Source organism: Amblyomma mixtum, chromosome 5 (genome assembly GCF_055824585.1).
Source record: "Amblyomma mixtum isolate Tamu chromosome 5, ASM5582458v1, whole genome shotgun sequence".
Classification (NCBI taxonomy): Eukaryota; Metazoa; Arthropoda; class Arachnida; order Ixodida; family Ixodidae; genus Amblyomma; species Amblyomma mixtum.
In genome coordinates, this window is record NC_143016.1 from 166,710,413 (window position 1) to 166,728,869 (window position 18,457).

General features: G+C 45.4%; 1 long non-coding RNA gene across 1 annotated transcript; it reads right to left on the minus strand.

The window, feature by feature from the left end:
• Window positions 1–3,984: 3,984 nt before the first annotated feature.
• Window positions 3,985–6,252, minus strand: LOC149344519 (uncharacterized). The gene is made up of 3 exons (XR_016282771.1): window positions 6,147–6,252; window positions 5,963–6,079; window positions 3,985–4,222 (listed from the first exon to the last, which is right to left on the minus strand). It is a non-coding gene; the product is annotated as an uncharacterized LOC149344519 (long non-coding RNA).
• Between the last annotated feature and the right edge of the window lie 12,205 nt (window positions 6,253–18,457).

Genomic DNA, 18,457 nt, shown 5'->3' on the forward strand with positions numbered 1-18,457 from the left:
ATTTCGTGATAATTGGGTAACAGAGATGTTTGGGCTGAGAAAGGATTTTGAGGATGTATGTACAAGTTAGTGCAGTTCTTCGATCTTCTAAGGCAGGTTCATTAGTTTCCACATACACACTTGCTATTGGGGAAGTTCTGTAAGCACCGGAAGACAACCTTAAACCAAGATTGTGGACAGGATCCAGTCGTTTTATGTAGGACGGTCTTGCTGAGCCATATACTATGCACCCATGGTCTAACTTAGAGCGAACCAGGGAACGATATATATGTAAGAGGCATGCCCTATCAGACCCCCAGCGTTTTCTTTACAGTATTTTCAGCACATTGAGGGCCTGGGAAGCTTTTTTCTTTAAGCTATTTATATGTGGTAAGAAAGTGAGGTTTTTATCGAAAGTTATCCCTAGTTATCCCTCTTGTTTGACAGGTAATGGGGTTTGGTTTAAATATAGTGTGGGGTCGGCCTGTAGGCCTTGTGTCAAAGAGAACAGAACCGCTACTGTTTTCTGAGGTGAAAATCTAAATCCGTTTCTATCTGCCCAGGTAGCCAGTTTCTTTATTGTTATTTGTATATGTCGCTCACAGGTAGGTATGCTTGAAGACGTGCATACTATTTTGAGGTCGTCTACGTAAACTGAGTACATTATGGATTTTGGGATTACTTTTCCTATGGAGTTCATTTTGATGATGAATAAGGTCGTGCTGAGGATGCACCCCTGGGGTACGCCAGTTTCTTGAATAAACGTGTTGGAGATGGTTGCGCCTAGGCGAACTCTGAACGTGCGGTTAGTTAGGAAGTTGCTCAAACAGCTCAGCATCCTGCCGTGGATACCTAGGTCCGCTAGGTCACGGAGGATACCGAACCTCCACGTGGTATCGTAAGCCTTCTCAAGGTCGAAGAAGACCCCGATGCAGTGTTGGTTGTGGATGAACGCTTCCCGTAGTGTATTTTCAAAGCGAACAAGGTGATCGGTTGTGGAAGATGTCTTTTTAAACCCGCATTGGTGTATATCTAAAAGTTGCCGGGACTGAAGTATGAAGGTTAATCTGATGTTTAGAATGCTTTCGAATGATTTTGCTATACAGCTAGTGAGTGCTATTGGCCTGTAACTGGTGGGACTAGTCGGTGGTTTGCCAGATTTTAGGAAGGGTACTATAATGGCTTCTTTCCATGCTTGGGGGATTTCTCCACTCATCCATATTTTATTGAAAAATTTTAGGAGAGCCTCTATGGCATTCTCAGAGAGATGGGCAAGCATGGCATAATGTATATTGTCTGGGCCTGGTGCTGTCTTTTTACAAGATGTTAGTACTTTGTTTAGTTCCTGCATTGTAATAAGTTGATGGTAGTCTTCATGTATGTGTGTTGTGAAGGGAAGTTTTTGTTTTTCTACTATTGTTTTGTGCTTTTGGAATGTGTGTGTGTGTGTGTGTGTGTGTGTGTGTGTGTGTGTGTGTGTGTGTGTGTGTGTGTGTGTGTGTGTGTGTGTGTGTGTGCGTGTGTGTGTGCGTGCGTGTGCGCGTGTGCGCGTGTGTGCGTGTGCGCGTGTGTGCGTGTGTGTGTGTGTGTGCGTGTGTGTGTGCGTGTGTGTGCGTGCGCGTGCGCGTGCGTGCGTGCGTGCGCGCGTGTGCGTGTGTGTGTGTGTGTGTAGTTGGATGAGCTTGAAACTGTGGAAAAATGCTCACCCAGTATGTTGTCCTGCTCTTCTAATGTTGTTTGAGTACCGGGTGTTGTTAGCATTGGAAATATGAAAGGAGTAAAATTTCCTGTGAATTTCCGCACCTGCTCCCACATTTTTTTTTATGTGATTTGGCTGTGTATTGAAGAAACATAATTCTGCCATGATGTTTTTTCGGCATTTCGACGTACATATCGAGCCCTAGCTCTTGCTTTTTTTAAAGTTAATGAGGTTTTCCTGCGTAGGGTATCTGCGAAATGCACCCCAAGCTTTGTTTTGCAGTTTTTTTGCCTCTTTGCAATCTTGAGTCCACCACACTTTATGTTTCTGTAGTACTATTCTTGATGACTGAGCTATAGCTAAGTGTGCGGCAGCGGGAATACAAGTTGTGAACTTTTCATTTATTTCTTTGACATTAAGATTCTCTAAAACAATTTTTTCTAAAGTGGCTTGTGTTCTAAAAAGTTGCCAGTATGCTAAATGAAGCTACCAGCGCCGTGGTTTTGTCGGGATGACTGATGGTGGGGATTACAGGCTGATTTCCACAGGCAGATGATCGCTTCCATAGGGGTTGTCTAAAACATCCCATTTAAAATCGCTAAAAACAGATGGAGAGCTTAAAGACAAATCTAAAACACTCATTTTTCCAAAGCTAGAAGAGCTATAAGTAGGTTTACCGGTGTTCAGTAAACAAATATCATTAAATAATATAAAATCCTCAATGACATGACCCCTGCTATCTGTTTTCTCGCTGCCCAAAAACAAGAGTGCGCATTAAAATCTCCAACTACCACGTATGGCTCTGGTAACTGCTCTAGAAGGTTTACTAATTCATGGCGTGTTACTTCGAGGTGTGGTTGAAGATATATGCAACATAATGTAATAGTTTTCTAAGCAACTACAGTGGCTGCTATGGCTTCAAACCTAGTTTTCAGTGTGAGCTCTCGAGCCGGAACTCCGGGTTGCACAATGATGGCTACGCCTCCTGGAAGTCTGCTCGTGCCCTCTCGGTCACGACGGAAGACAGTATATCTCTTTAGCAAATTCTTGTGACGAGGACCTAAATTGGTCTCTTGTAGACATAAGGCGATAGGAGCGTGTGCTCCTAGTATGTCTTTTATGTCACTGTAATTGTTTAGAAGTCCTCTACAGTTCCATTGTATTATGAAAGCCATCTTAATTTTGTGTTTGTACCGCGTGAAAAACTAGACTAAGTTGTTTATGGTCCCGTGACTCGGGGCCTGTCTTTTTTTTATCGATCCAGAGAGCTCCGCCGACCATCCGACGTGGACGGCGCGGGGCTGCCTGGGGTCGTGTCCATCGCCTCTGCAGAGGCCCTGGACGACCGTGCAGGAGGTACATTGATTTTTGAGTTTGACCTCGACCTGTGGGAAGAGGTCTTTGGGCCCGCCGACCCGGGGGTCTGCGTCCCCTCCTTTGGGGTAGGCCGAGTAGCGTGAGCTACTCCACCAGACGGCGCGGATGGCCCCGCCACAGGCTCACTACGTGTGACCTGGACGGATGCCGAAGCCTGGTGTGGTGCGCCGCGCCCACGCGCCACATCAGCGAAGTTTGTTTTTGCAGTGAAGGAGAATTTGTTTGTCTGAGAGTATTGCCTTCTTGCTTCTTTGAAAGAAATGTTTTGCGTAGTCTTGAGAGTAATTATTTCCTTTCATTTTTTCCAGGACGGACAAGCCCTGGAGTAGGCAGCATGGTCTCCTTCACAGTTTGCACACTGTGGGTTAGCAACACATTCTTCGGATTGGTGGTCCTTCGAAGAGCATTTTGCGCAAGTTTTGCGACCGCGACAAGTCTGTGAGCCGTGGCCAAATCTCTGCACTGCAAACCGAAAAACACCCGGATAGGAGTAAATGGCTCATCGCGTAGCGCACTCCCGAAAACGGGTTTTTATACTCCTCAGAATAGGAGTATATCGTCTACTCCTCTGCTTGAAGGGGTACTTTCGGAGTGCTAGAAGGAGTAAAGTGTTACCGCTCTGCAGACGGGAGTTTATTTAGGAGTAAAGTTGTGATCACAAAGGAGTTAGCATGGCAATTAATAGAAGTATTATATACTCCTTTGCAGCTACTTTTATAGTACATTTCAGGAGTACGTGCCTGTTCCTTTTAAGTAGTTTTGACAGGAAATTTTTGGAGAAATTTTTCTTACTATAGTGTTACATTTATGATTCCCAAACGAGTATATTACTTCACTTGATGCGGAAGCCGATTTGAAATAAAGTATTCGTATGGAAGGCTCATTTTAGAGCTTGATATTCCAGGATAAATGCGTCGATGAACTTACAGTGATTTATTTCAAACAATATTTTATTGGGTACAAAACATTTGAGACATGTGTTCGGCAGCTTGCTTTCGACGGTTACAGAGAACCAACGTCTTGGCCCCTGTAGAAAAGAAGAGTGCCTTAACCCACGCTGTCTTTGGGTACATAATTTAAATACCCAAAGGAATGAAAATAGAGATGCCACACTTGAAAGCAAGGAGGGAACCTTGAAATGCTTCGCTGTCAACATACAGGCTCCTTCTGAAAGAAAGATTAGAAAAAAAATGCATCAGAGGAATTGCACCTCTAAGCTTGAAGTATGACGCGCTTCAAGTGTAGAAGTCAACGTCCCAAAACCGTTCAGAGTGCACTTTTCAATAAAGTAGGTATTATTGAAGTTTAAACGTTTTTCATGACAAAAGATTAGCTAGTAGAAAATAGTAGGTAATCAACTAGCTAATACATACCTGTACCCTGTCGGATGACAGCGGCTAAACGCGGTTTTCAGGGAATCACAAATTCCAGAGAGCGGCTTTCGTAAACGTTAAGGCAATACGGCGAATGGGAAGCAGCATCGATAGGGAACATTTTTCCGCAAAGCATAAAACTGAAAAAAATAAAATGGTCTTACTGAGGCACTTGCGCATTCGCGCTGCCTTTGGCTGCGTTCCTGCACCAAAAGAGGCCTCGAGATATTATTTTTTTTTACTTGTCAGAGGTTCCTCATGCTTATCAGGCACCATATCAGAACCAATTACTGAAATCAGAATACGCAAACAAAAGACAGCGCTTTGCATACACGCAGCGGAAGCTTACATGCAATTTCCTTGATGGGAGAGCCCGCAGCTACACATTTTCAGGACATCGTCATTCTGTGCAAGGGTGACTGACATTGCAGGCATTGTTAGGAATAGAAAGCTACCACCAGACTCACCCTCCCGCCGCCACCTGTCTTCTGTTAAGCTTTGCCCTCACATTCCTTGCCAGGGTTCAAAAGAAAACATTCTACACAGGTCTATCTGGCTGGGAAAGGAATATACTTTCGGGAAAGAACGCCAACCAAAAAAAAAAAAACATGTTTCGGAATCTTCTTGGTTCTTTCAGCAGGTGTGACTGCGAGTGAGTCACAGCTTGCCTTTTTTAAGCCTTCGGTTAGTCATCCGCCGGGTCACTGATCGTAGACAGTTGATGCAAGGATAGTTCCCTCGAAGTCAGTCTTGTCAACCCGCGCTTCCTTCCTTGTTCATTTGTTTGGCATCCGCTTTGTGCTGCTTCAGTTTTTCTGGGAAATGCTTGCTTTCGCCAGTGTACTACGTCCAGCACGAGCAGGGGTCTTGTACACTGGCGTATGCTTTATTCTTTTTCTTTCGCTGCCTTCCTGGGATCAGCAGTCTGAACCGGAACGCTTGCCTCCACGAGTTTCACATAATGGAATGTGTTCGGAAACTACACGCGAAGTGGAAACTTCTTTTAACATTTTTCAAATGCGAAGAGCTTACAAGATACCACATTTTGGAACTAGACGCCTAACCATCCAGAAAAGGCAGCGTTCAGTATGGTTGAAACCTCATGTCCGCTGCCGAAAATCGCTGCAACGTTAAGATGCCACCAACTCGGAAAATGTAACAGTTTAGCTAATCTCCGTGAGCGCTAAGGCGTCGCCATGTCCTGTGCTATGACTGAAAAGAATAAAATCGCTTGCATTGTTTGCATAACAAGGCCCTCTTAAAACACAGGAAAGGAAGCAACCGATTAGGGCAGGGTTCTCAGCACTGTTCGTAATAACGTGAGAAAAATTCACAGACCCCAAGGCTGTGCATTTTCACCTGTCATTGCCTGTACAGCTTTTCCATATTCATGGGGCGTGAACGCATGAAGAAAATTTGGTCCCTAGAAGAACTGACCGTACTTCCAGCTGTACATGTTAGCGTAACAGCCACGACTGCAGTGCCACACTCTTTTTTTCAGCCGCATGCAACAACAAATTTCTCAGACACTTACTTCATGCCTGCTGTGTGAGTTGGCTCCACCGGACCACAATGAAGCCTTTGCTGTTTTGCTGTTCTCGTTAAGCCTTTCATCTCGGCGCACCCGTGGTTCACAGCAAGTCTACGCACACTGAAAAGGGAGCGGCGTTAAGTGCATGCGCGTCTATGGCATCAAAGGAGAGTTTAATACTGCTTACCAGTACACACGACGATGATAATCCGGTCTTTAGTATTCTTGCAATACAGCGAAAGAACGAGGGGCCGACGATGTCGAGAAAACTGGTGCGTCCCACACACACTGCCATGTCGGCGCGGCGAAACGGCAGCATCCAACACTTGTATGCTGCGTAGACAATGAATGACTAGCCGCTGCTTCTGCACATATTGCTGGCTTGAGTGAGACGTTCATTGCAGCACGTTGCTGCTAAGGTCGATGATGTCCAGTCTTACGTCACGACAAGAGCGCGCAAAGGAGCGGGTGGCAAACTGGCGGCTTCGGGGAGGTCGACGCGTCACACACCGCCATGTTGGCTAGGCTGAGCTCGGCTGGCTAAGCCTCTCGCAGACTGCCGTCGCAGGCGATGCAACACCAAGCGTTCTCCGAATACACTGGGGGCTTCACAGGCACTGTCCGTGGCGCACATTGGTGCGCGAGGTTGCGGCGATCCGGTGTCTTGTAACATGACAAACGTGCGTGAAGCAGCAAAAGCAGAGGCGAGCAGGCAGCGACGACAGAGCCGGCGTCGTCACCTGCAAGTGCAGCGAACCGGCAGCTGCCACTAGGCGGCGGGCAGACACTAAGGAGTGCATAAAGGGCCTGAAGGAGTATTGAAGCCGACATACTCCTGCTTGGAAAAGTAGTAAAATCATGTAAATGCTTTATTTTACTCCTCGATTTCGCGACGGCAGTAAAAAAGGAGGATTTCCTCTTTTTTACTACTTAAAGTCGATTGCGCAATTTTCAATAAGGAGTTTAAAGGCGGACACTAGCCATTTATACTCCTATTTGGGTTTATTTGTGTTTACAGTGTGGCAGTTGAAACATCTGCGTGGGTTGGGAATATACGGTCTTACATTTATTTTCAGGTAGCCCACTTCAATGGATTCGGGTAATGTCCTCATGTTGAATGTCAAGATCAGGTGTTTGGTGTCCAATTCTTTGTTATCCTTCCGGATCTTGATCCGGTGGACATCTATCACTTCTTGGTCAGTAAGTCCTTCGAGTATTTCCTTTTCAGAAAGGTGGACAAAATCTATTTCAGAGATGACGCCTCGTACAGTATTCAGAGACCGATGTGGGGTCACAGAGACAGGGATACCCCCAATGGATACAATTGTTGCGACTTTTGAGTGTTGTTTGCTGTCGCGCAGTTCAAGAAGTAAGTCACCACTGACCATTTTTGACACCTTGTAGCCAAGGCCTAAGGCATCCGTCAAGCGTTTTGAGACCTGGAATGGGGATATTATCCTTACTTGCGTTTCTTCTGCTTTGCTATGAATGATATGAAATTTTGGAAAGGATACTTTTCTGTTTTGAAAAAAGTAATCTGTTTCGGTCCACCCTCTCTTGAGAGAGCGACCAGGTTTTGAAAGGGGGGAGAGCCATAAAAAATTGAGGTTTTTCGGTCATGGTGCCAGCCACCCACCATGGAGCCCAACAGGGGGACGGGACAGGAACTTGCAAGCAAGTCCTGCCCACGCCAGCTGTACACCTCAACTATAACCCAATATGACTCAACTCAGGGTAGTTGGTCACTTAAGGTTAACCCTCGTCGCCAGGAAAAAAGGAAAAAACCAAAAAGGGAGGAGGATACAGGAAAGTTGTAAGGAAGGAGATAGGAAAGTGAAAGATAGAGAGGAGGATAGGAAAAGGCGACTGCCGATTTCCCCGGTCGGGTCAGGCCGGAGGTGCCGTCTACAGGAAGCTGGGGTCAAAGTGGTGTGTTTCCTCCGCCGAGGGGCCTTAAAGGTCCAAAGGCTCGGCATCGGCTCAACCACAAGGATCATCTTTTCCCCGGACACGGCGATGCCACGCACGGCTAAGCGCGGGTGCTCGGGTCCGTGGTGACGCATTGTTCACCATCATCCCCCTGCGGGGATGTCCCTGCGGATGCTCTGGTTAACCCCGTGGTGTCGCCACTCACCAACGTCTGCATGCTGCAGACGCCCCCCTGCGGGGAAGAACCCTATGGATTCCGAACGCCTGGCGCCTTTCAAAACTTGCCCCAGCGCTTAAATAGCAAGGCGAAGGGTTTGTCTTAGGCAGCATTAGACCGATTTCTTTGACCTCGAATCCAGCGAAACTAATAGAAGGTGTGCTGTTTGACAGAGTGATGCCCTTCATTACCGAAAAGGGGCTGTAAACCCCTCTCAGATTGGTTTTAGGTTTTAGGCTGGATGCTTTATATGATGTGCGCATACCGACCGAGACAGCTGCATAAGGTTAGCTCGTGGCCGTAATCAATATGCTGCTCTTGCTGCTATTGGCAACAGTAAAGCATAATACCGTGTAGAACATGGGCCCCTGCTTCCCGACCACCAGAACTAGGCTTGGCAAGTCACTTTGTGGCATGGGTGTCAGCATTCCTGGCCGACAGGAAATTTTATTGTTCTCAACACGGTTTATCTTCAACCAAATTTCGTCAGTCTAAAGGTGTGCCCCTAAGTGCAGTACTCTCCCCCGTGCTTTTCAGTGTTTTGCTCAGTTCTATTCCGACTTCTGATGCGACTACAGACGTGTATGCAGACAATATAGGTTTCTTTACTGCTGCGAGTAACTTCCATTCCCTTTGTAGGTATTACAGTCATATTAAAATGGCCTTGACCGATGGTTATCCGATTATCCACTTACTTCCTCATGTAAAAAAGTGTTCGCTGTTTTCCCGATTTCTCATGAGGTAGCATATCTCTTGCTTACCGACATCACGCGATTCCATATGTATGCTCTGTACAGTATCTCGGGGTTGCATATGACCTCTCTCTCTCTTGGCGGACGCACATAGATCAGGTTGCTGCGAAAGGTTTTCGGGCGGTCGGATTGCTGCACAGGCTGAGCAGGCCCCGCTGCGGTATCCGCCGACACGCTCTTCTGATGTTTCATAAAATGTACATCCGCCCTATCTTAGAATTTGGCTGCGATCTGTTATCTGGAGCGGCTGCATACAAACTGCGCCCTCTTCTGCCCTTAGAGAGAGAAGCACTGCGCCTCTGTTTGGGACTCCTTAAATATGTGGCCAACAATGTTTTGTATACTGGCGCGCGGGTGCCATCGCTTGCCGCCACGTTTCGCCCTCCGCACGCCCAAACGTTCTTAAAGTTATGCGATTCGGAGCAGCATGTGTCTCTGTTTATATTTTTGGTCATCCGAGGAATTCTTTGGCGCCGGATAGTCTCGTTTTCAAATTTCCAAATCTCTTCAGTTGATTCCTTCCTTGGGCCACTAAATGTGCGAATTCCTGAAGCTGTTCTGCTGCAGTCCATCACCTCGTTCGTGGACACCACCTTCGATGCTATTTATCCACGCAATGCCAAATTAATGTTTTCCCTCTGTTGAACTGTATATTGAAAGACTACTGGATGACCTTTCGCTTACAAGTTGCAATCGCTACTGATCGCGACACATATTGCGGTGCCACGTTTCCGCACGTATACTGTAACGAGAGTTTCGCGCATCAGCGCTCACTTCCTTGGATGATTTTCAATACCTTCTGTTACCTAAAGGGAGTAAAGCTTGGCGATCTCGCAGGCTTCAAGTTTCCTTCACGCGATTAGGTTGTCGTGCGCCGCAGCTAAATTTTTTCCTCTACAGGACGGTCTCGCGATCTCCCCATTGTGTCCGTATTGCGCTGAGCCATGAACAACAGATCACTTTCTTCTTTTTGTCTGCGCTACACGTCGCTGATGAGGCGACGGTTAGAAGTTCTAGAAATTTAGTTTGCGCCCGACTTCTGCGGTTGTTCTACCCCTTGGCGCTTGTTTGCTATGACTTACCAATGGGAATGCTATCTCCGTCATTCAAAATTTTCTCTTAGAATCAAAACATCTTCCATCACAATCTTTCTTTATACCCCTTGCATTCATTTATTTCTGTGTTCTCCTTTTAGCTACTCCTGTCTCTGTTTTTCTTTGCTATTGTTCCTTACCTCTCCAGAATTCAAGTTTATTAGGCCCTCAGCCATCTCTGCCACGGAATCCGAGTGGCTAACATTTTGGATAAGATCTCCTTTCTGCCGTATTAAATCTACAAAAGTGGTAGTCATCGCCTAGTCATGGCTAATCCTACTTGTGGATTTGCGCCATTTGTATGAGTCCAACAGCAACAATAATAAAAGCAGTTAAATACTTTCAGTACGGCTACGAAGGTTATACTGACAGCAATGGCGCAATTGTTATAAATTTTTGAAGCGCATGCTGTAACCAAAAATGTCATGTTTTATTTTGTAAACATTTAATAATTTTTTTCATGTGGGAATACCAAAAAGTTTCACACGAGGGTCAGTCCAGATCTCCTGCGACTGAAACCGGTACATGTGCTCGCAGATAAAATTTCGACACCTGCTGTTAACGCAGCAGTTGAGATGTGTTTTGGTGACGGCTTTGCAGGTGCACGCCGCTGCAATATACTCTGCTCTTTTCATGCACATTCCTGCCGGGCATTCAAGTTGCGGCAGATGAATGAAGAGCAGTCGTTCAGAGCCCCTGCCTGCCCTTCTGCTGTAAAGAATGGCTGTGCTGCATTGATGGCGGCGTTTCAATACGATTGCGTTGGATGCCTCGTCGGGACAAAACTTTTTCGTCGGTCACACAACTTCCAGGACCGCAAGTGACATCGCCAGAACGAAAGACACGTCACCAGACCAGAAGTGACAACTGCACACTTTGAGGTATCTCCAATGCGTCCGTGTCGTTACCTTGAGACACCCTCGGGGAAACATCTAACCACCCGCTGCATGACCCGAATAGATGTCTAGTTGTGTACGTATCGTATCAGTCACGCATGGGGTCTTTGTACGTGCCCTTTGCCTATCATGATCTATGTACCACGTGGCGGTTATCATGCCAGCAATACTTTGATTTGAGCTAGTTGGTTGTAGCATGACATGTTTACGCAAAAGGCGTACTGGCGCTAAAAAGCGAAGACAACACACACAACAGGACCTGTCCTGTTGTGTGTGTTGTCTTCGTTTTTTAGCGCCAGTACGCCTTTTGCGTAAACATGTCAGGTTATCATGCAGTCGCCTGTGCGCTATATACAGGGTGTCCAAGCTAAATGTAACCAAGCTTTTATAAAAGACGAAGTGCCCTAGCCCTGCGAGACCAAAGGAGGGTTGTTGCCAGTCGCGTGTCCTAGTCTGCAGTATTTTTTTATTATGCAAACGTAATTAATTAGCAGAGGCTAATTAGTTAACTTTTGAATTATTGCCTTCAGGAAGGAAGTGTCAATGCAGGAATGTTAGATCAGATAGAAAAATAACTGGTTGCCGTGTTTGCAACCAACTACCACTGATACAGCTTCTTTTATTTGCCTTAAAAGAAAGCCCACGAAATACAAAAAAGGACCACGTGGTAGGGAAGCAGTTTCAGCGCTCCCAGATGACCGGTCAAGCAACGACATTCGTTTATCTTTGCAACGCTGTCCCGGACGGGGTTCGGCGTTTTGCGATGGTTGGGAGATATACGCCAGCAACTCTCGCATGGGTGCCAGGGCGACCGCTTCTTCATCGCGTGGCGGTACAAGTTCAGCGGCACGGCCGCAGGCCTATCACTCGAGGCGAGGTTTCGCGTGAAAAGAGTTCCATGCGAACCGCGCTTCACTTCCCTGAAAAGCAGCGCCCGCTTAAGCGTAAGCATAAGCAGTTCCTTGCGCATATCTCGCCACCACCTCAAAACACCAAACCCTGTTCGGGACAACGTTGCAAACATAAGCGGATGTCGTTGCTTGACCGGTCGTTAGGGAGCGCTGAAACTGCTTCCCTATCATGTGGCTCGTTTTGAATTTCGCGGGCTTTCTTTTAAGACAAATAAAAGAAGCTGTATCAGTGGTACTTGGTTGTAAACACGACGAACGGTTATTTTTCTACGGGATCTACAACTCCTGCATTGACACTTTCTTCTTGAAGGCAATAATTAAAAAGTTAGCTAATTAGTTCTGCTAATAATTATTTTTGTATAATGAAAAACTACCGCATACTAGGACACGCGACTGTCAACAACCCTCAGTAGGTCTCGCTGGGCTAGGGAACATCGTCTTTTTTACAAGCTCCGTTACATTTAGCTGGGACACCATGTATATCGATAAGCCGTCCCGAACAAATGTTTATTCTTGTTGCTTTCACGTTGCGTGTTCGTTGTTGGACGCCGGAAGTTGGTGTCAGAAGTTGGATTGTGTTCACGCAAGCAGTAAACGCGCAAGCAGGAAAGGCATCGCCGTATACTGGCACGATGGATTTAGGGAAGCCAACACACCCACTCGTGCTGACCGGAAGCACCGGGCAGAACTGGAACCTGTTTAAGCAAAGGTTCGATCTGTTCCTGCAGGAAACAGAGTCGACGACAGAACCACGGTCGGAAGCAGCTAAGACCGCACTTCTGCTCACCGTTTCCAGGGAGGACGCCCTAGACGTATTTCTTTTCGGAGAACGAAAGCAAGAAAGATTATTATACAGTCACTAAGATGTTAGAGGAGTACTTCTAAGAGTAGCAGAACGAAGTGTACTAACGGTATATTATCCGGTCAAGAAAGCAGGCCGAGGGTGAGCCTTCCGAGCATTTTTCACGTGACATGAAGGGGATAGCACGGAGCTGCAATTTTGGAACCTTAAGTGACTTTATGGTCAAAGGTGAGGTTGTGATTGACACAGCTAATCCGCAATTAGGCCAAGAGATGCTCAGAGTAAAGGGCCTGTGGAAATTTGCAAGGAAATAGGGTTTAATGTAGTTAATCTGAGTAGACGTGCGAAATAAGATGTTCATTCTTCAGTTGGAGGGGACACTCAAGCTGCACCGCAAGGGTATGATGCGATATCTTTAGTGGGTTAACGCCCATATCTGCCGAATTGGTCATTCTGCACTTAACATTCATAGATCGCTGCTAGTCCTCGTGCCAATACCAACGCAGTGGTTAAGCGAAGCGCCATTGCTCTGGCAGGCGGCTGTTTCTGTCATAGCCACCGGTAACGCTTGGGCGACCCATGTTGCTCTTCCCGAGCAACCTCACGAGAGAACTGCTTCCCTCCATTATGATGTTGAGGGGACTACTCTCATTCATTTAGATGTCATACGGGCCCTTAATCTTTTCATTGTTGGTGCAACTTTGCAATGTTTGCAGATGGTTGCAAGTACAGCTGACAGGATTCCTTGGGCGATTGTAAAAGAGTTTCCAAAACTCTTCTTGGATGAAGTGGGACTTGCTAAGGATTATGTCCATAAAGCAAAGGCTCGACCTGCAGTCCAACTTGTTGCGGCCAAGTTGCGCCGGCTGCCGCTCGCCGTCCAAAGGTGGCCGAAGAGCTGCAGCGTCTTGAAAGGGATGACATCACAGAACGGATTAATGCTTCTGAGTGGATTTCACCTATTGTAATTATCTACAAGGCCAATAGAAACATTAGCGTATGTGATGAATTGAAAGAAGTCAATAAGGCTAGCAACCTTGATGTTTTCCCCCTTCCTCGTACACAGGAACTTCTTCATGCCTTGTTTAGTGGTACTCCTTTCTCCAAGCTGGATTTAGCTTCCGCTTACCACCAGAGTCCTTTGCATCCAGATAGCCGTGACTTCACTCCCTTCATCACACATGACGGTCTTTTTCGTTTCAAAATAGTTTGTTTTGGCTTGGCGTCAGCGCCTTCGGCATTTCAGCAAATCAGGGCTCAGATTATGAAAGTCAGTCCAGGGGTATTATTCTATATTGATGATATCATTGTTTATGGCAAATATGAGAGTGAACATAATACTAATCTTCGTTCAGTCCTGAACCGCATCGGAGATGCAGGCCTTGAACTTAATGAGAAGTGTGTCTTCTGTGCTCATGAGTTGATTTTCCTTGGCCAAATGGTCACCCCGCAAGACATGTCTGCTGCACGCGATGCCGTGGACGCTGTCATTAAGACTTCAACGCCGCAGAATGTGGCTCAGTTAGAATCTTTTGTGTGTCTGATTGAATACTATGCTAAATTCATTCCTTCCTTGGCCACCGTGGTGGAGCCTATGAGGGTTCTTCTTAGAAAAAATAGCCCTTCCATATGGACGGATGAAGTTTGTGAGGGTTTCAACAAAGTGAAACTTATCCTTGTATCGGCGCCCATTTTTCAGATGTTTGCTCCTTTGCTGCCTACTACCGTTGCTGCTGATGCTTTCGGAGTAAGTTTAGGAGCTGTCCTGCGAAAAGAGGGTCCAAAAGAACTACAGAATAGCGTTTGCATCCAGGATGCTGTCTTCCACCGAAACAAGGTATTTAATAGGCAAATGAGAGGCTTTGGCCTGTCTGTGGGCTTGCGAGCATTGGCATGCTTACTTGTGGGGCCGTCCGTTTACTCTTCGAACAGATCATCATAAAGGTTTCATTTCAATGTTGTCCAGTCGGGGCACCGAACGACGACCCGTTCGAATCGGCAGATGGTATAGCGGACTGTAGTGCTACAATTTTGTTGTACAATATCAGAATGGATCTAACAACCAAGTAGAAAACGCTTTGTGTCGGTTGCCAGTAACCATTTATAATTATTAAATAGGTAACACAGAAGAGGTACTTGCTTATACTGAGCCAACATGAGTCTGAGACACAGTTCAGAGCTGCACTGACAAAAGACCCTTGCAATAAGAAAGCTCAACAATATGTAATTTCCTCTTGGCCGCCGGCTCATAAATTGTCTTCTGAATTTTGGCCATTCTGTCATCTCAGAGACGAATTCTCTGTAATTCAGGACATATTGTATCGGACTGATCGACGAGTAGTTTCAGCCTCACTCACTATTCAGCTAATTGCGCACGAAACTCACCAAAGTATTGTCCGCACCAAGGCTAAGCTGAAAGAGACGTTTTCGTGGCCAGCCGTGGAGAAACAAATCGAGGAAAAATAAAAAAATGTCCAGTTTGTGTTGAAACTGAAAATTTGGCAAAAATAGTTATATCTACATTGCAGCGAATTACATTTCCTCAACGTCCTTGGCAAAAGGTGGCCCTCGACATTGTTGGTCCATATCAGAGAGCTCCGTCAAACTGTCGATATGCTACCACCATGATTGATTACTAATCCGAATGGCCTGAAATTAAATTTACAACTCACGTGACTACTACATTAGTAAATAAGTTCCTTCTGGAAGTGTTGGCCCAGAAGGATATCCAGCAAAGATTGCACTCATCAAGGCCCTCAATCCATCGCATGAGAATTTGCTGTATTCCTTGAGAGCAGGGGTGTTAACCTATTCTTCCGTATACTACCCTCAAGCAAATGGGAAGATTGAAAGATTTAACCGCACTTTCGAATCTTTTGTACAAAATGCTCCGCTTGGGCGTCGTCCTCTCAAGACAACAGTTACAGAATATCTTGGTATCTATAGGTCCACTCCTCATGCTACCACCGGGATAGATACTTTAGTTTTGATGCATGGCAGAGCTCACCGAACCCAATTGGATATCACTGGATTTCCTTCTGCGGCTTCGTTATTCCAGCAAAATCCTTATGAAGCTAAAGAGAAGTTGCGGGAGAGAGTACAAAAATAAACAAGCATATTCCAAGACGTACACGGACCAGCGCAGAGGGGTCAAACCCCCTCCTTTCCGAGTTGGTGACTATGTTAAAGTCCGTCGACTCGTAGCTCGTTTCAACGGAGACCAACCATTCTCCGGACCTAAAAACGTTGTTGGCCAACAGGGTCCGTGTTTTCGTCCAGATTACGGGACGCTGTGGAATGCTGTAGAATCAAGAGGTAGTCAGCAAGCGATTACCTTTTTTGAATATAGAAATAACGGCAGCGCAGCGGCACTCTTGCGCCAAGAAATGAGTTAGTAGCGATTTTTCAACTATGCGAACGAGGTGGGAAAACACTCATTCGGTATATCTTTTCAGGAATCATGTTGGTAAACTATCAGGACCGCTAGGCTTCTTCGCATCAGAAGTCAGTAATAGCTGAAAAACCCCTCCTGTCTGAACGAGATGCTGTCCATGTAACATGTACTAGCACGGGCAGGATCCCTGCCGCCATCACCACTTCCAAGCAGACCTCATCAACACTGTTTGAAAAAAAAATATTAAAGCCGTCCGCTATCTTTGACTTACCAGTCAAATTTTTTGTGTCCGATGCGATCTGATTTATAGTGTGATCCTTTTTGCCTAGAAAACGCCAGAATTTTTGGGGAGAAGCTTTCAGATAGTCAATTAATGTTTGATCAAAAAATCATTGCTTCGAAGCTGACAGAGCAGTTTTCAGTCTTTCGCCTACTTCCTACACGACGGTACTATGACCATTTTTCTTACGTAATCTCTTTGATCTACGCTTCATGTGAATAATATCTCTGGTTATCCATGGCCTATGTTTTTGTGTTTTTTTCGCCGTGCCACGTTGTGCTCTGTGTGGTTCGATTGATAGCCTGCGATCTTGGTAATCAAAGAAAAGTCATTTATCTCGAGCATGCTCAGATGCGCATAGTGATTACTTCATTTACGCGTGCCATAAACGGGAAGTAAAGTCTAGCGTCTGTCCTGTGTATTTCTGCTCGCTGTTCTTGGTGTGTTTTTTAGCGCTAGTAATATGTCGCAGTCAGTGAATCAAAAGCACCAACTAGCCCACATTCATTCTTTAATTTTGCTTTTTAATCCTTCTTAACAAGCCACCAATTACTAACCACTTTTGCTATAAGTACATGAAGTTCTTCCAGCATATTTGTTTTCAAAATGCAGCATTAAACCAGATATTGCCCTCCTGATCATATTATTATAGGCATTTCTTATACAACATGCCAGATCGCGATTTTTTTCTTTAAAGCATTGAACCATTAAAAAGAACTTCGTGAATTTGTTGGCGGAGGTAGTTACACTTTTTATTGCACCACACCTGTATACATTTCTTAAGAGGAAGGGGAATCATAAATTGATATGCAATGTCCTTTTGTATAGACGCGTTTTACATGTAGTTGCTTCATTTGTGAAGACTTTAGCTGCAGTTTTACTGTAGTTTTGTGTATGAAGTACACTTAACGTTAATATCTGAGTGTATCAAATAACTATTATTAGTGAAAATAAGCTTTGCTATCGTGCACTAAATGTGTATCCCAAATCTCCCGTCTTCGAATGCTAAGATGCATCTGGAGCTTTGCTATAGTTTTCCGGGTTTAAAAAAAAACACCTTCGGCAAAGTTTGTCGCTGCATCGTATTATTTGAAGCACATCTTGTGTGTTATGTTCACATTCTGTGCACATGTGCACATTGCAAGAATGTGCACATTCTGTGTGTACGAATTTTCGTATTGTTTGTATTTTGGAATGTGAAATTCTTGTGACTGCTAGAATGTTTTTCAAAATTTTCTTATTTCCATTATGAGTTTACACAATTTTTTTTCCCTCAAGGAAGGGAGAATTTTGTATCCATCGGTTATTGTTTTGGTTTCGAACTGATGGATTGTTTGTGTTTGTGTACTTGTCGCTCGGCTCTTTGTGTCACGTGTTTGTTCTTTACAAATACTTGTGCCCGTCCAATAAATTGCGTCTTTGGTCTCAGTTAACGTGGAGGCTTGTTTCTTCGTACGGCCGCCTCGGCCGATACTACAGGTCTGTAAAGATTGGTTGGTTTATGGGGTTTAACGTCCAAAAGCGACTAAGGCTATGTGAGACGCCGTAGTGGAGGGCTCCGCAATAACCACCTGGGGTTCTTTAACGTGAACTGTCATCGCACAGTACAAGGGCCTCTAGAATTCTCCTCCAAAGAAATTCAATCACCGCGGCCGGGATCGAACCCGCGTCTTTCGGGTCAGCAGCCGAGCAACGCGACCACTGAGCCACCGCGGCGGCTGGTCTATAAACGATTGCTCTTTCCCACATATGATTCCTCTAAGAAAGGACCAGAATTTGCCTCGACATTTTATTACAAGCATATAACCCTGCTGAAAAAAAGTTCTATGATGCAATAACCTCATAGATCATTCACCATAGATTATCATACAATCTGTATGATATATCATACGAATTGTATTATATATCATACAGATTGTATGATATGTCATACAGATTGTATGATATTCTATGATGAATGATCTATGAGGTTATTGCATCATAGAACTTTTTTTCAGCAGGGAAGGCCGATAGGCCGACGCTATGTCATGGTCTGTTGCCGAGATGCGTGCAGAAAAACAAATTAAAATCATGACTTAAGCTTATGCGGTAATAATGCAGCACGTTTTGCTCGTATAAAGTAAGTGCTAAATTATCCGGCTCATCAGTCCAGTTCAAGAAAGGATCAAGGTCCAGTCGTCTCCTCGTTCTCTACACTACGGCCTTGCATGTCGTTGGTAGAGG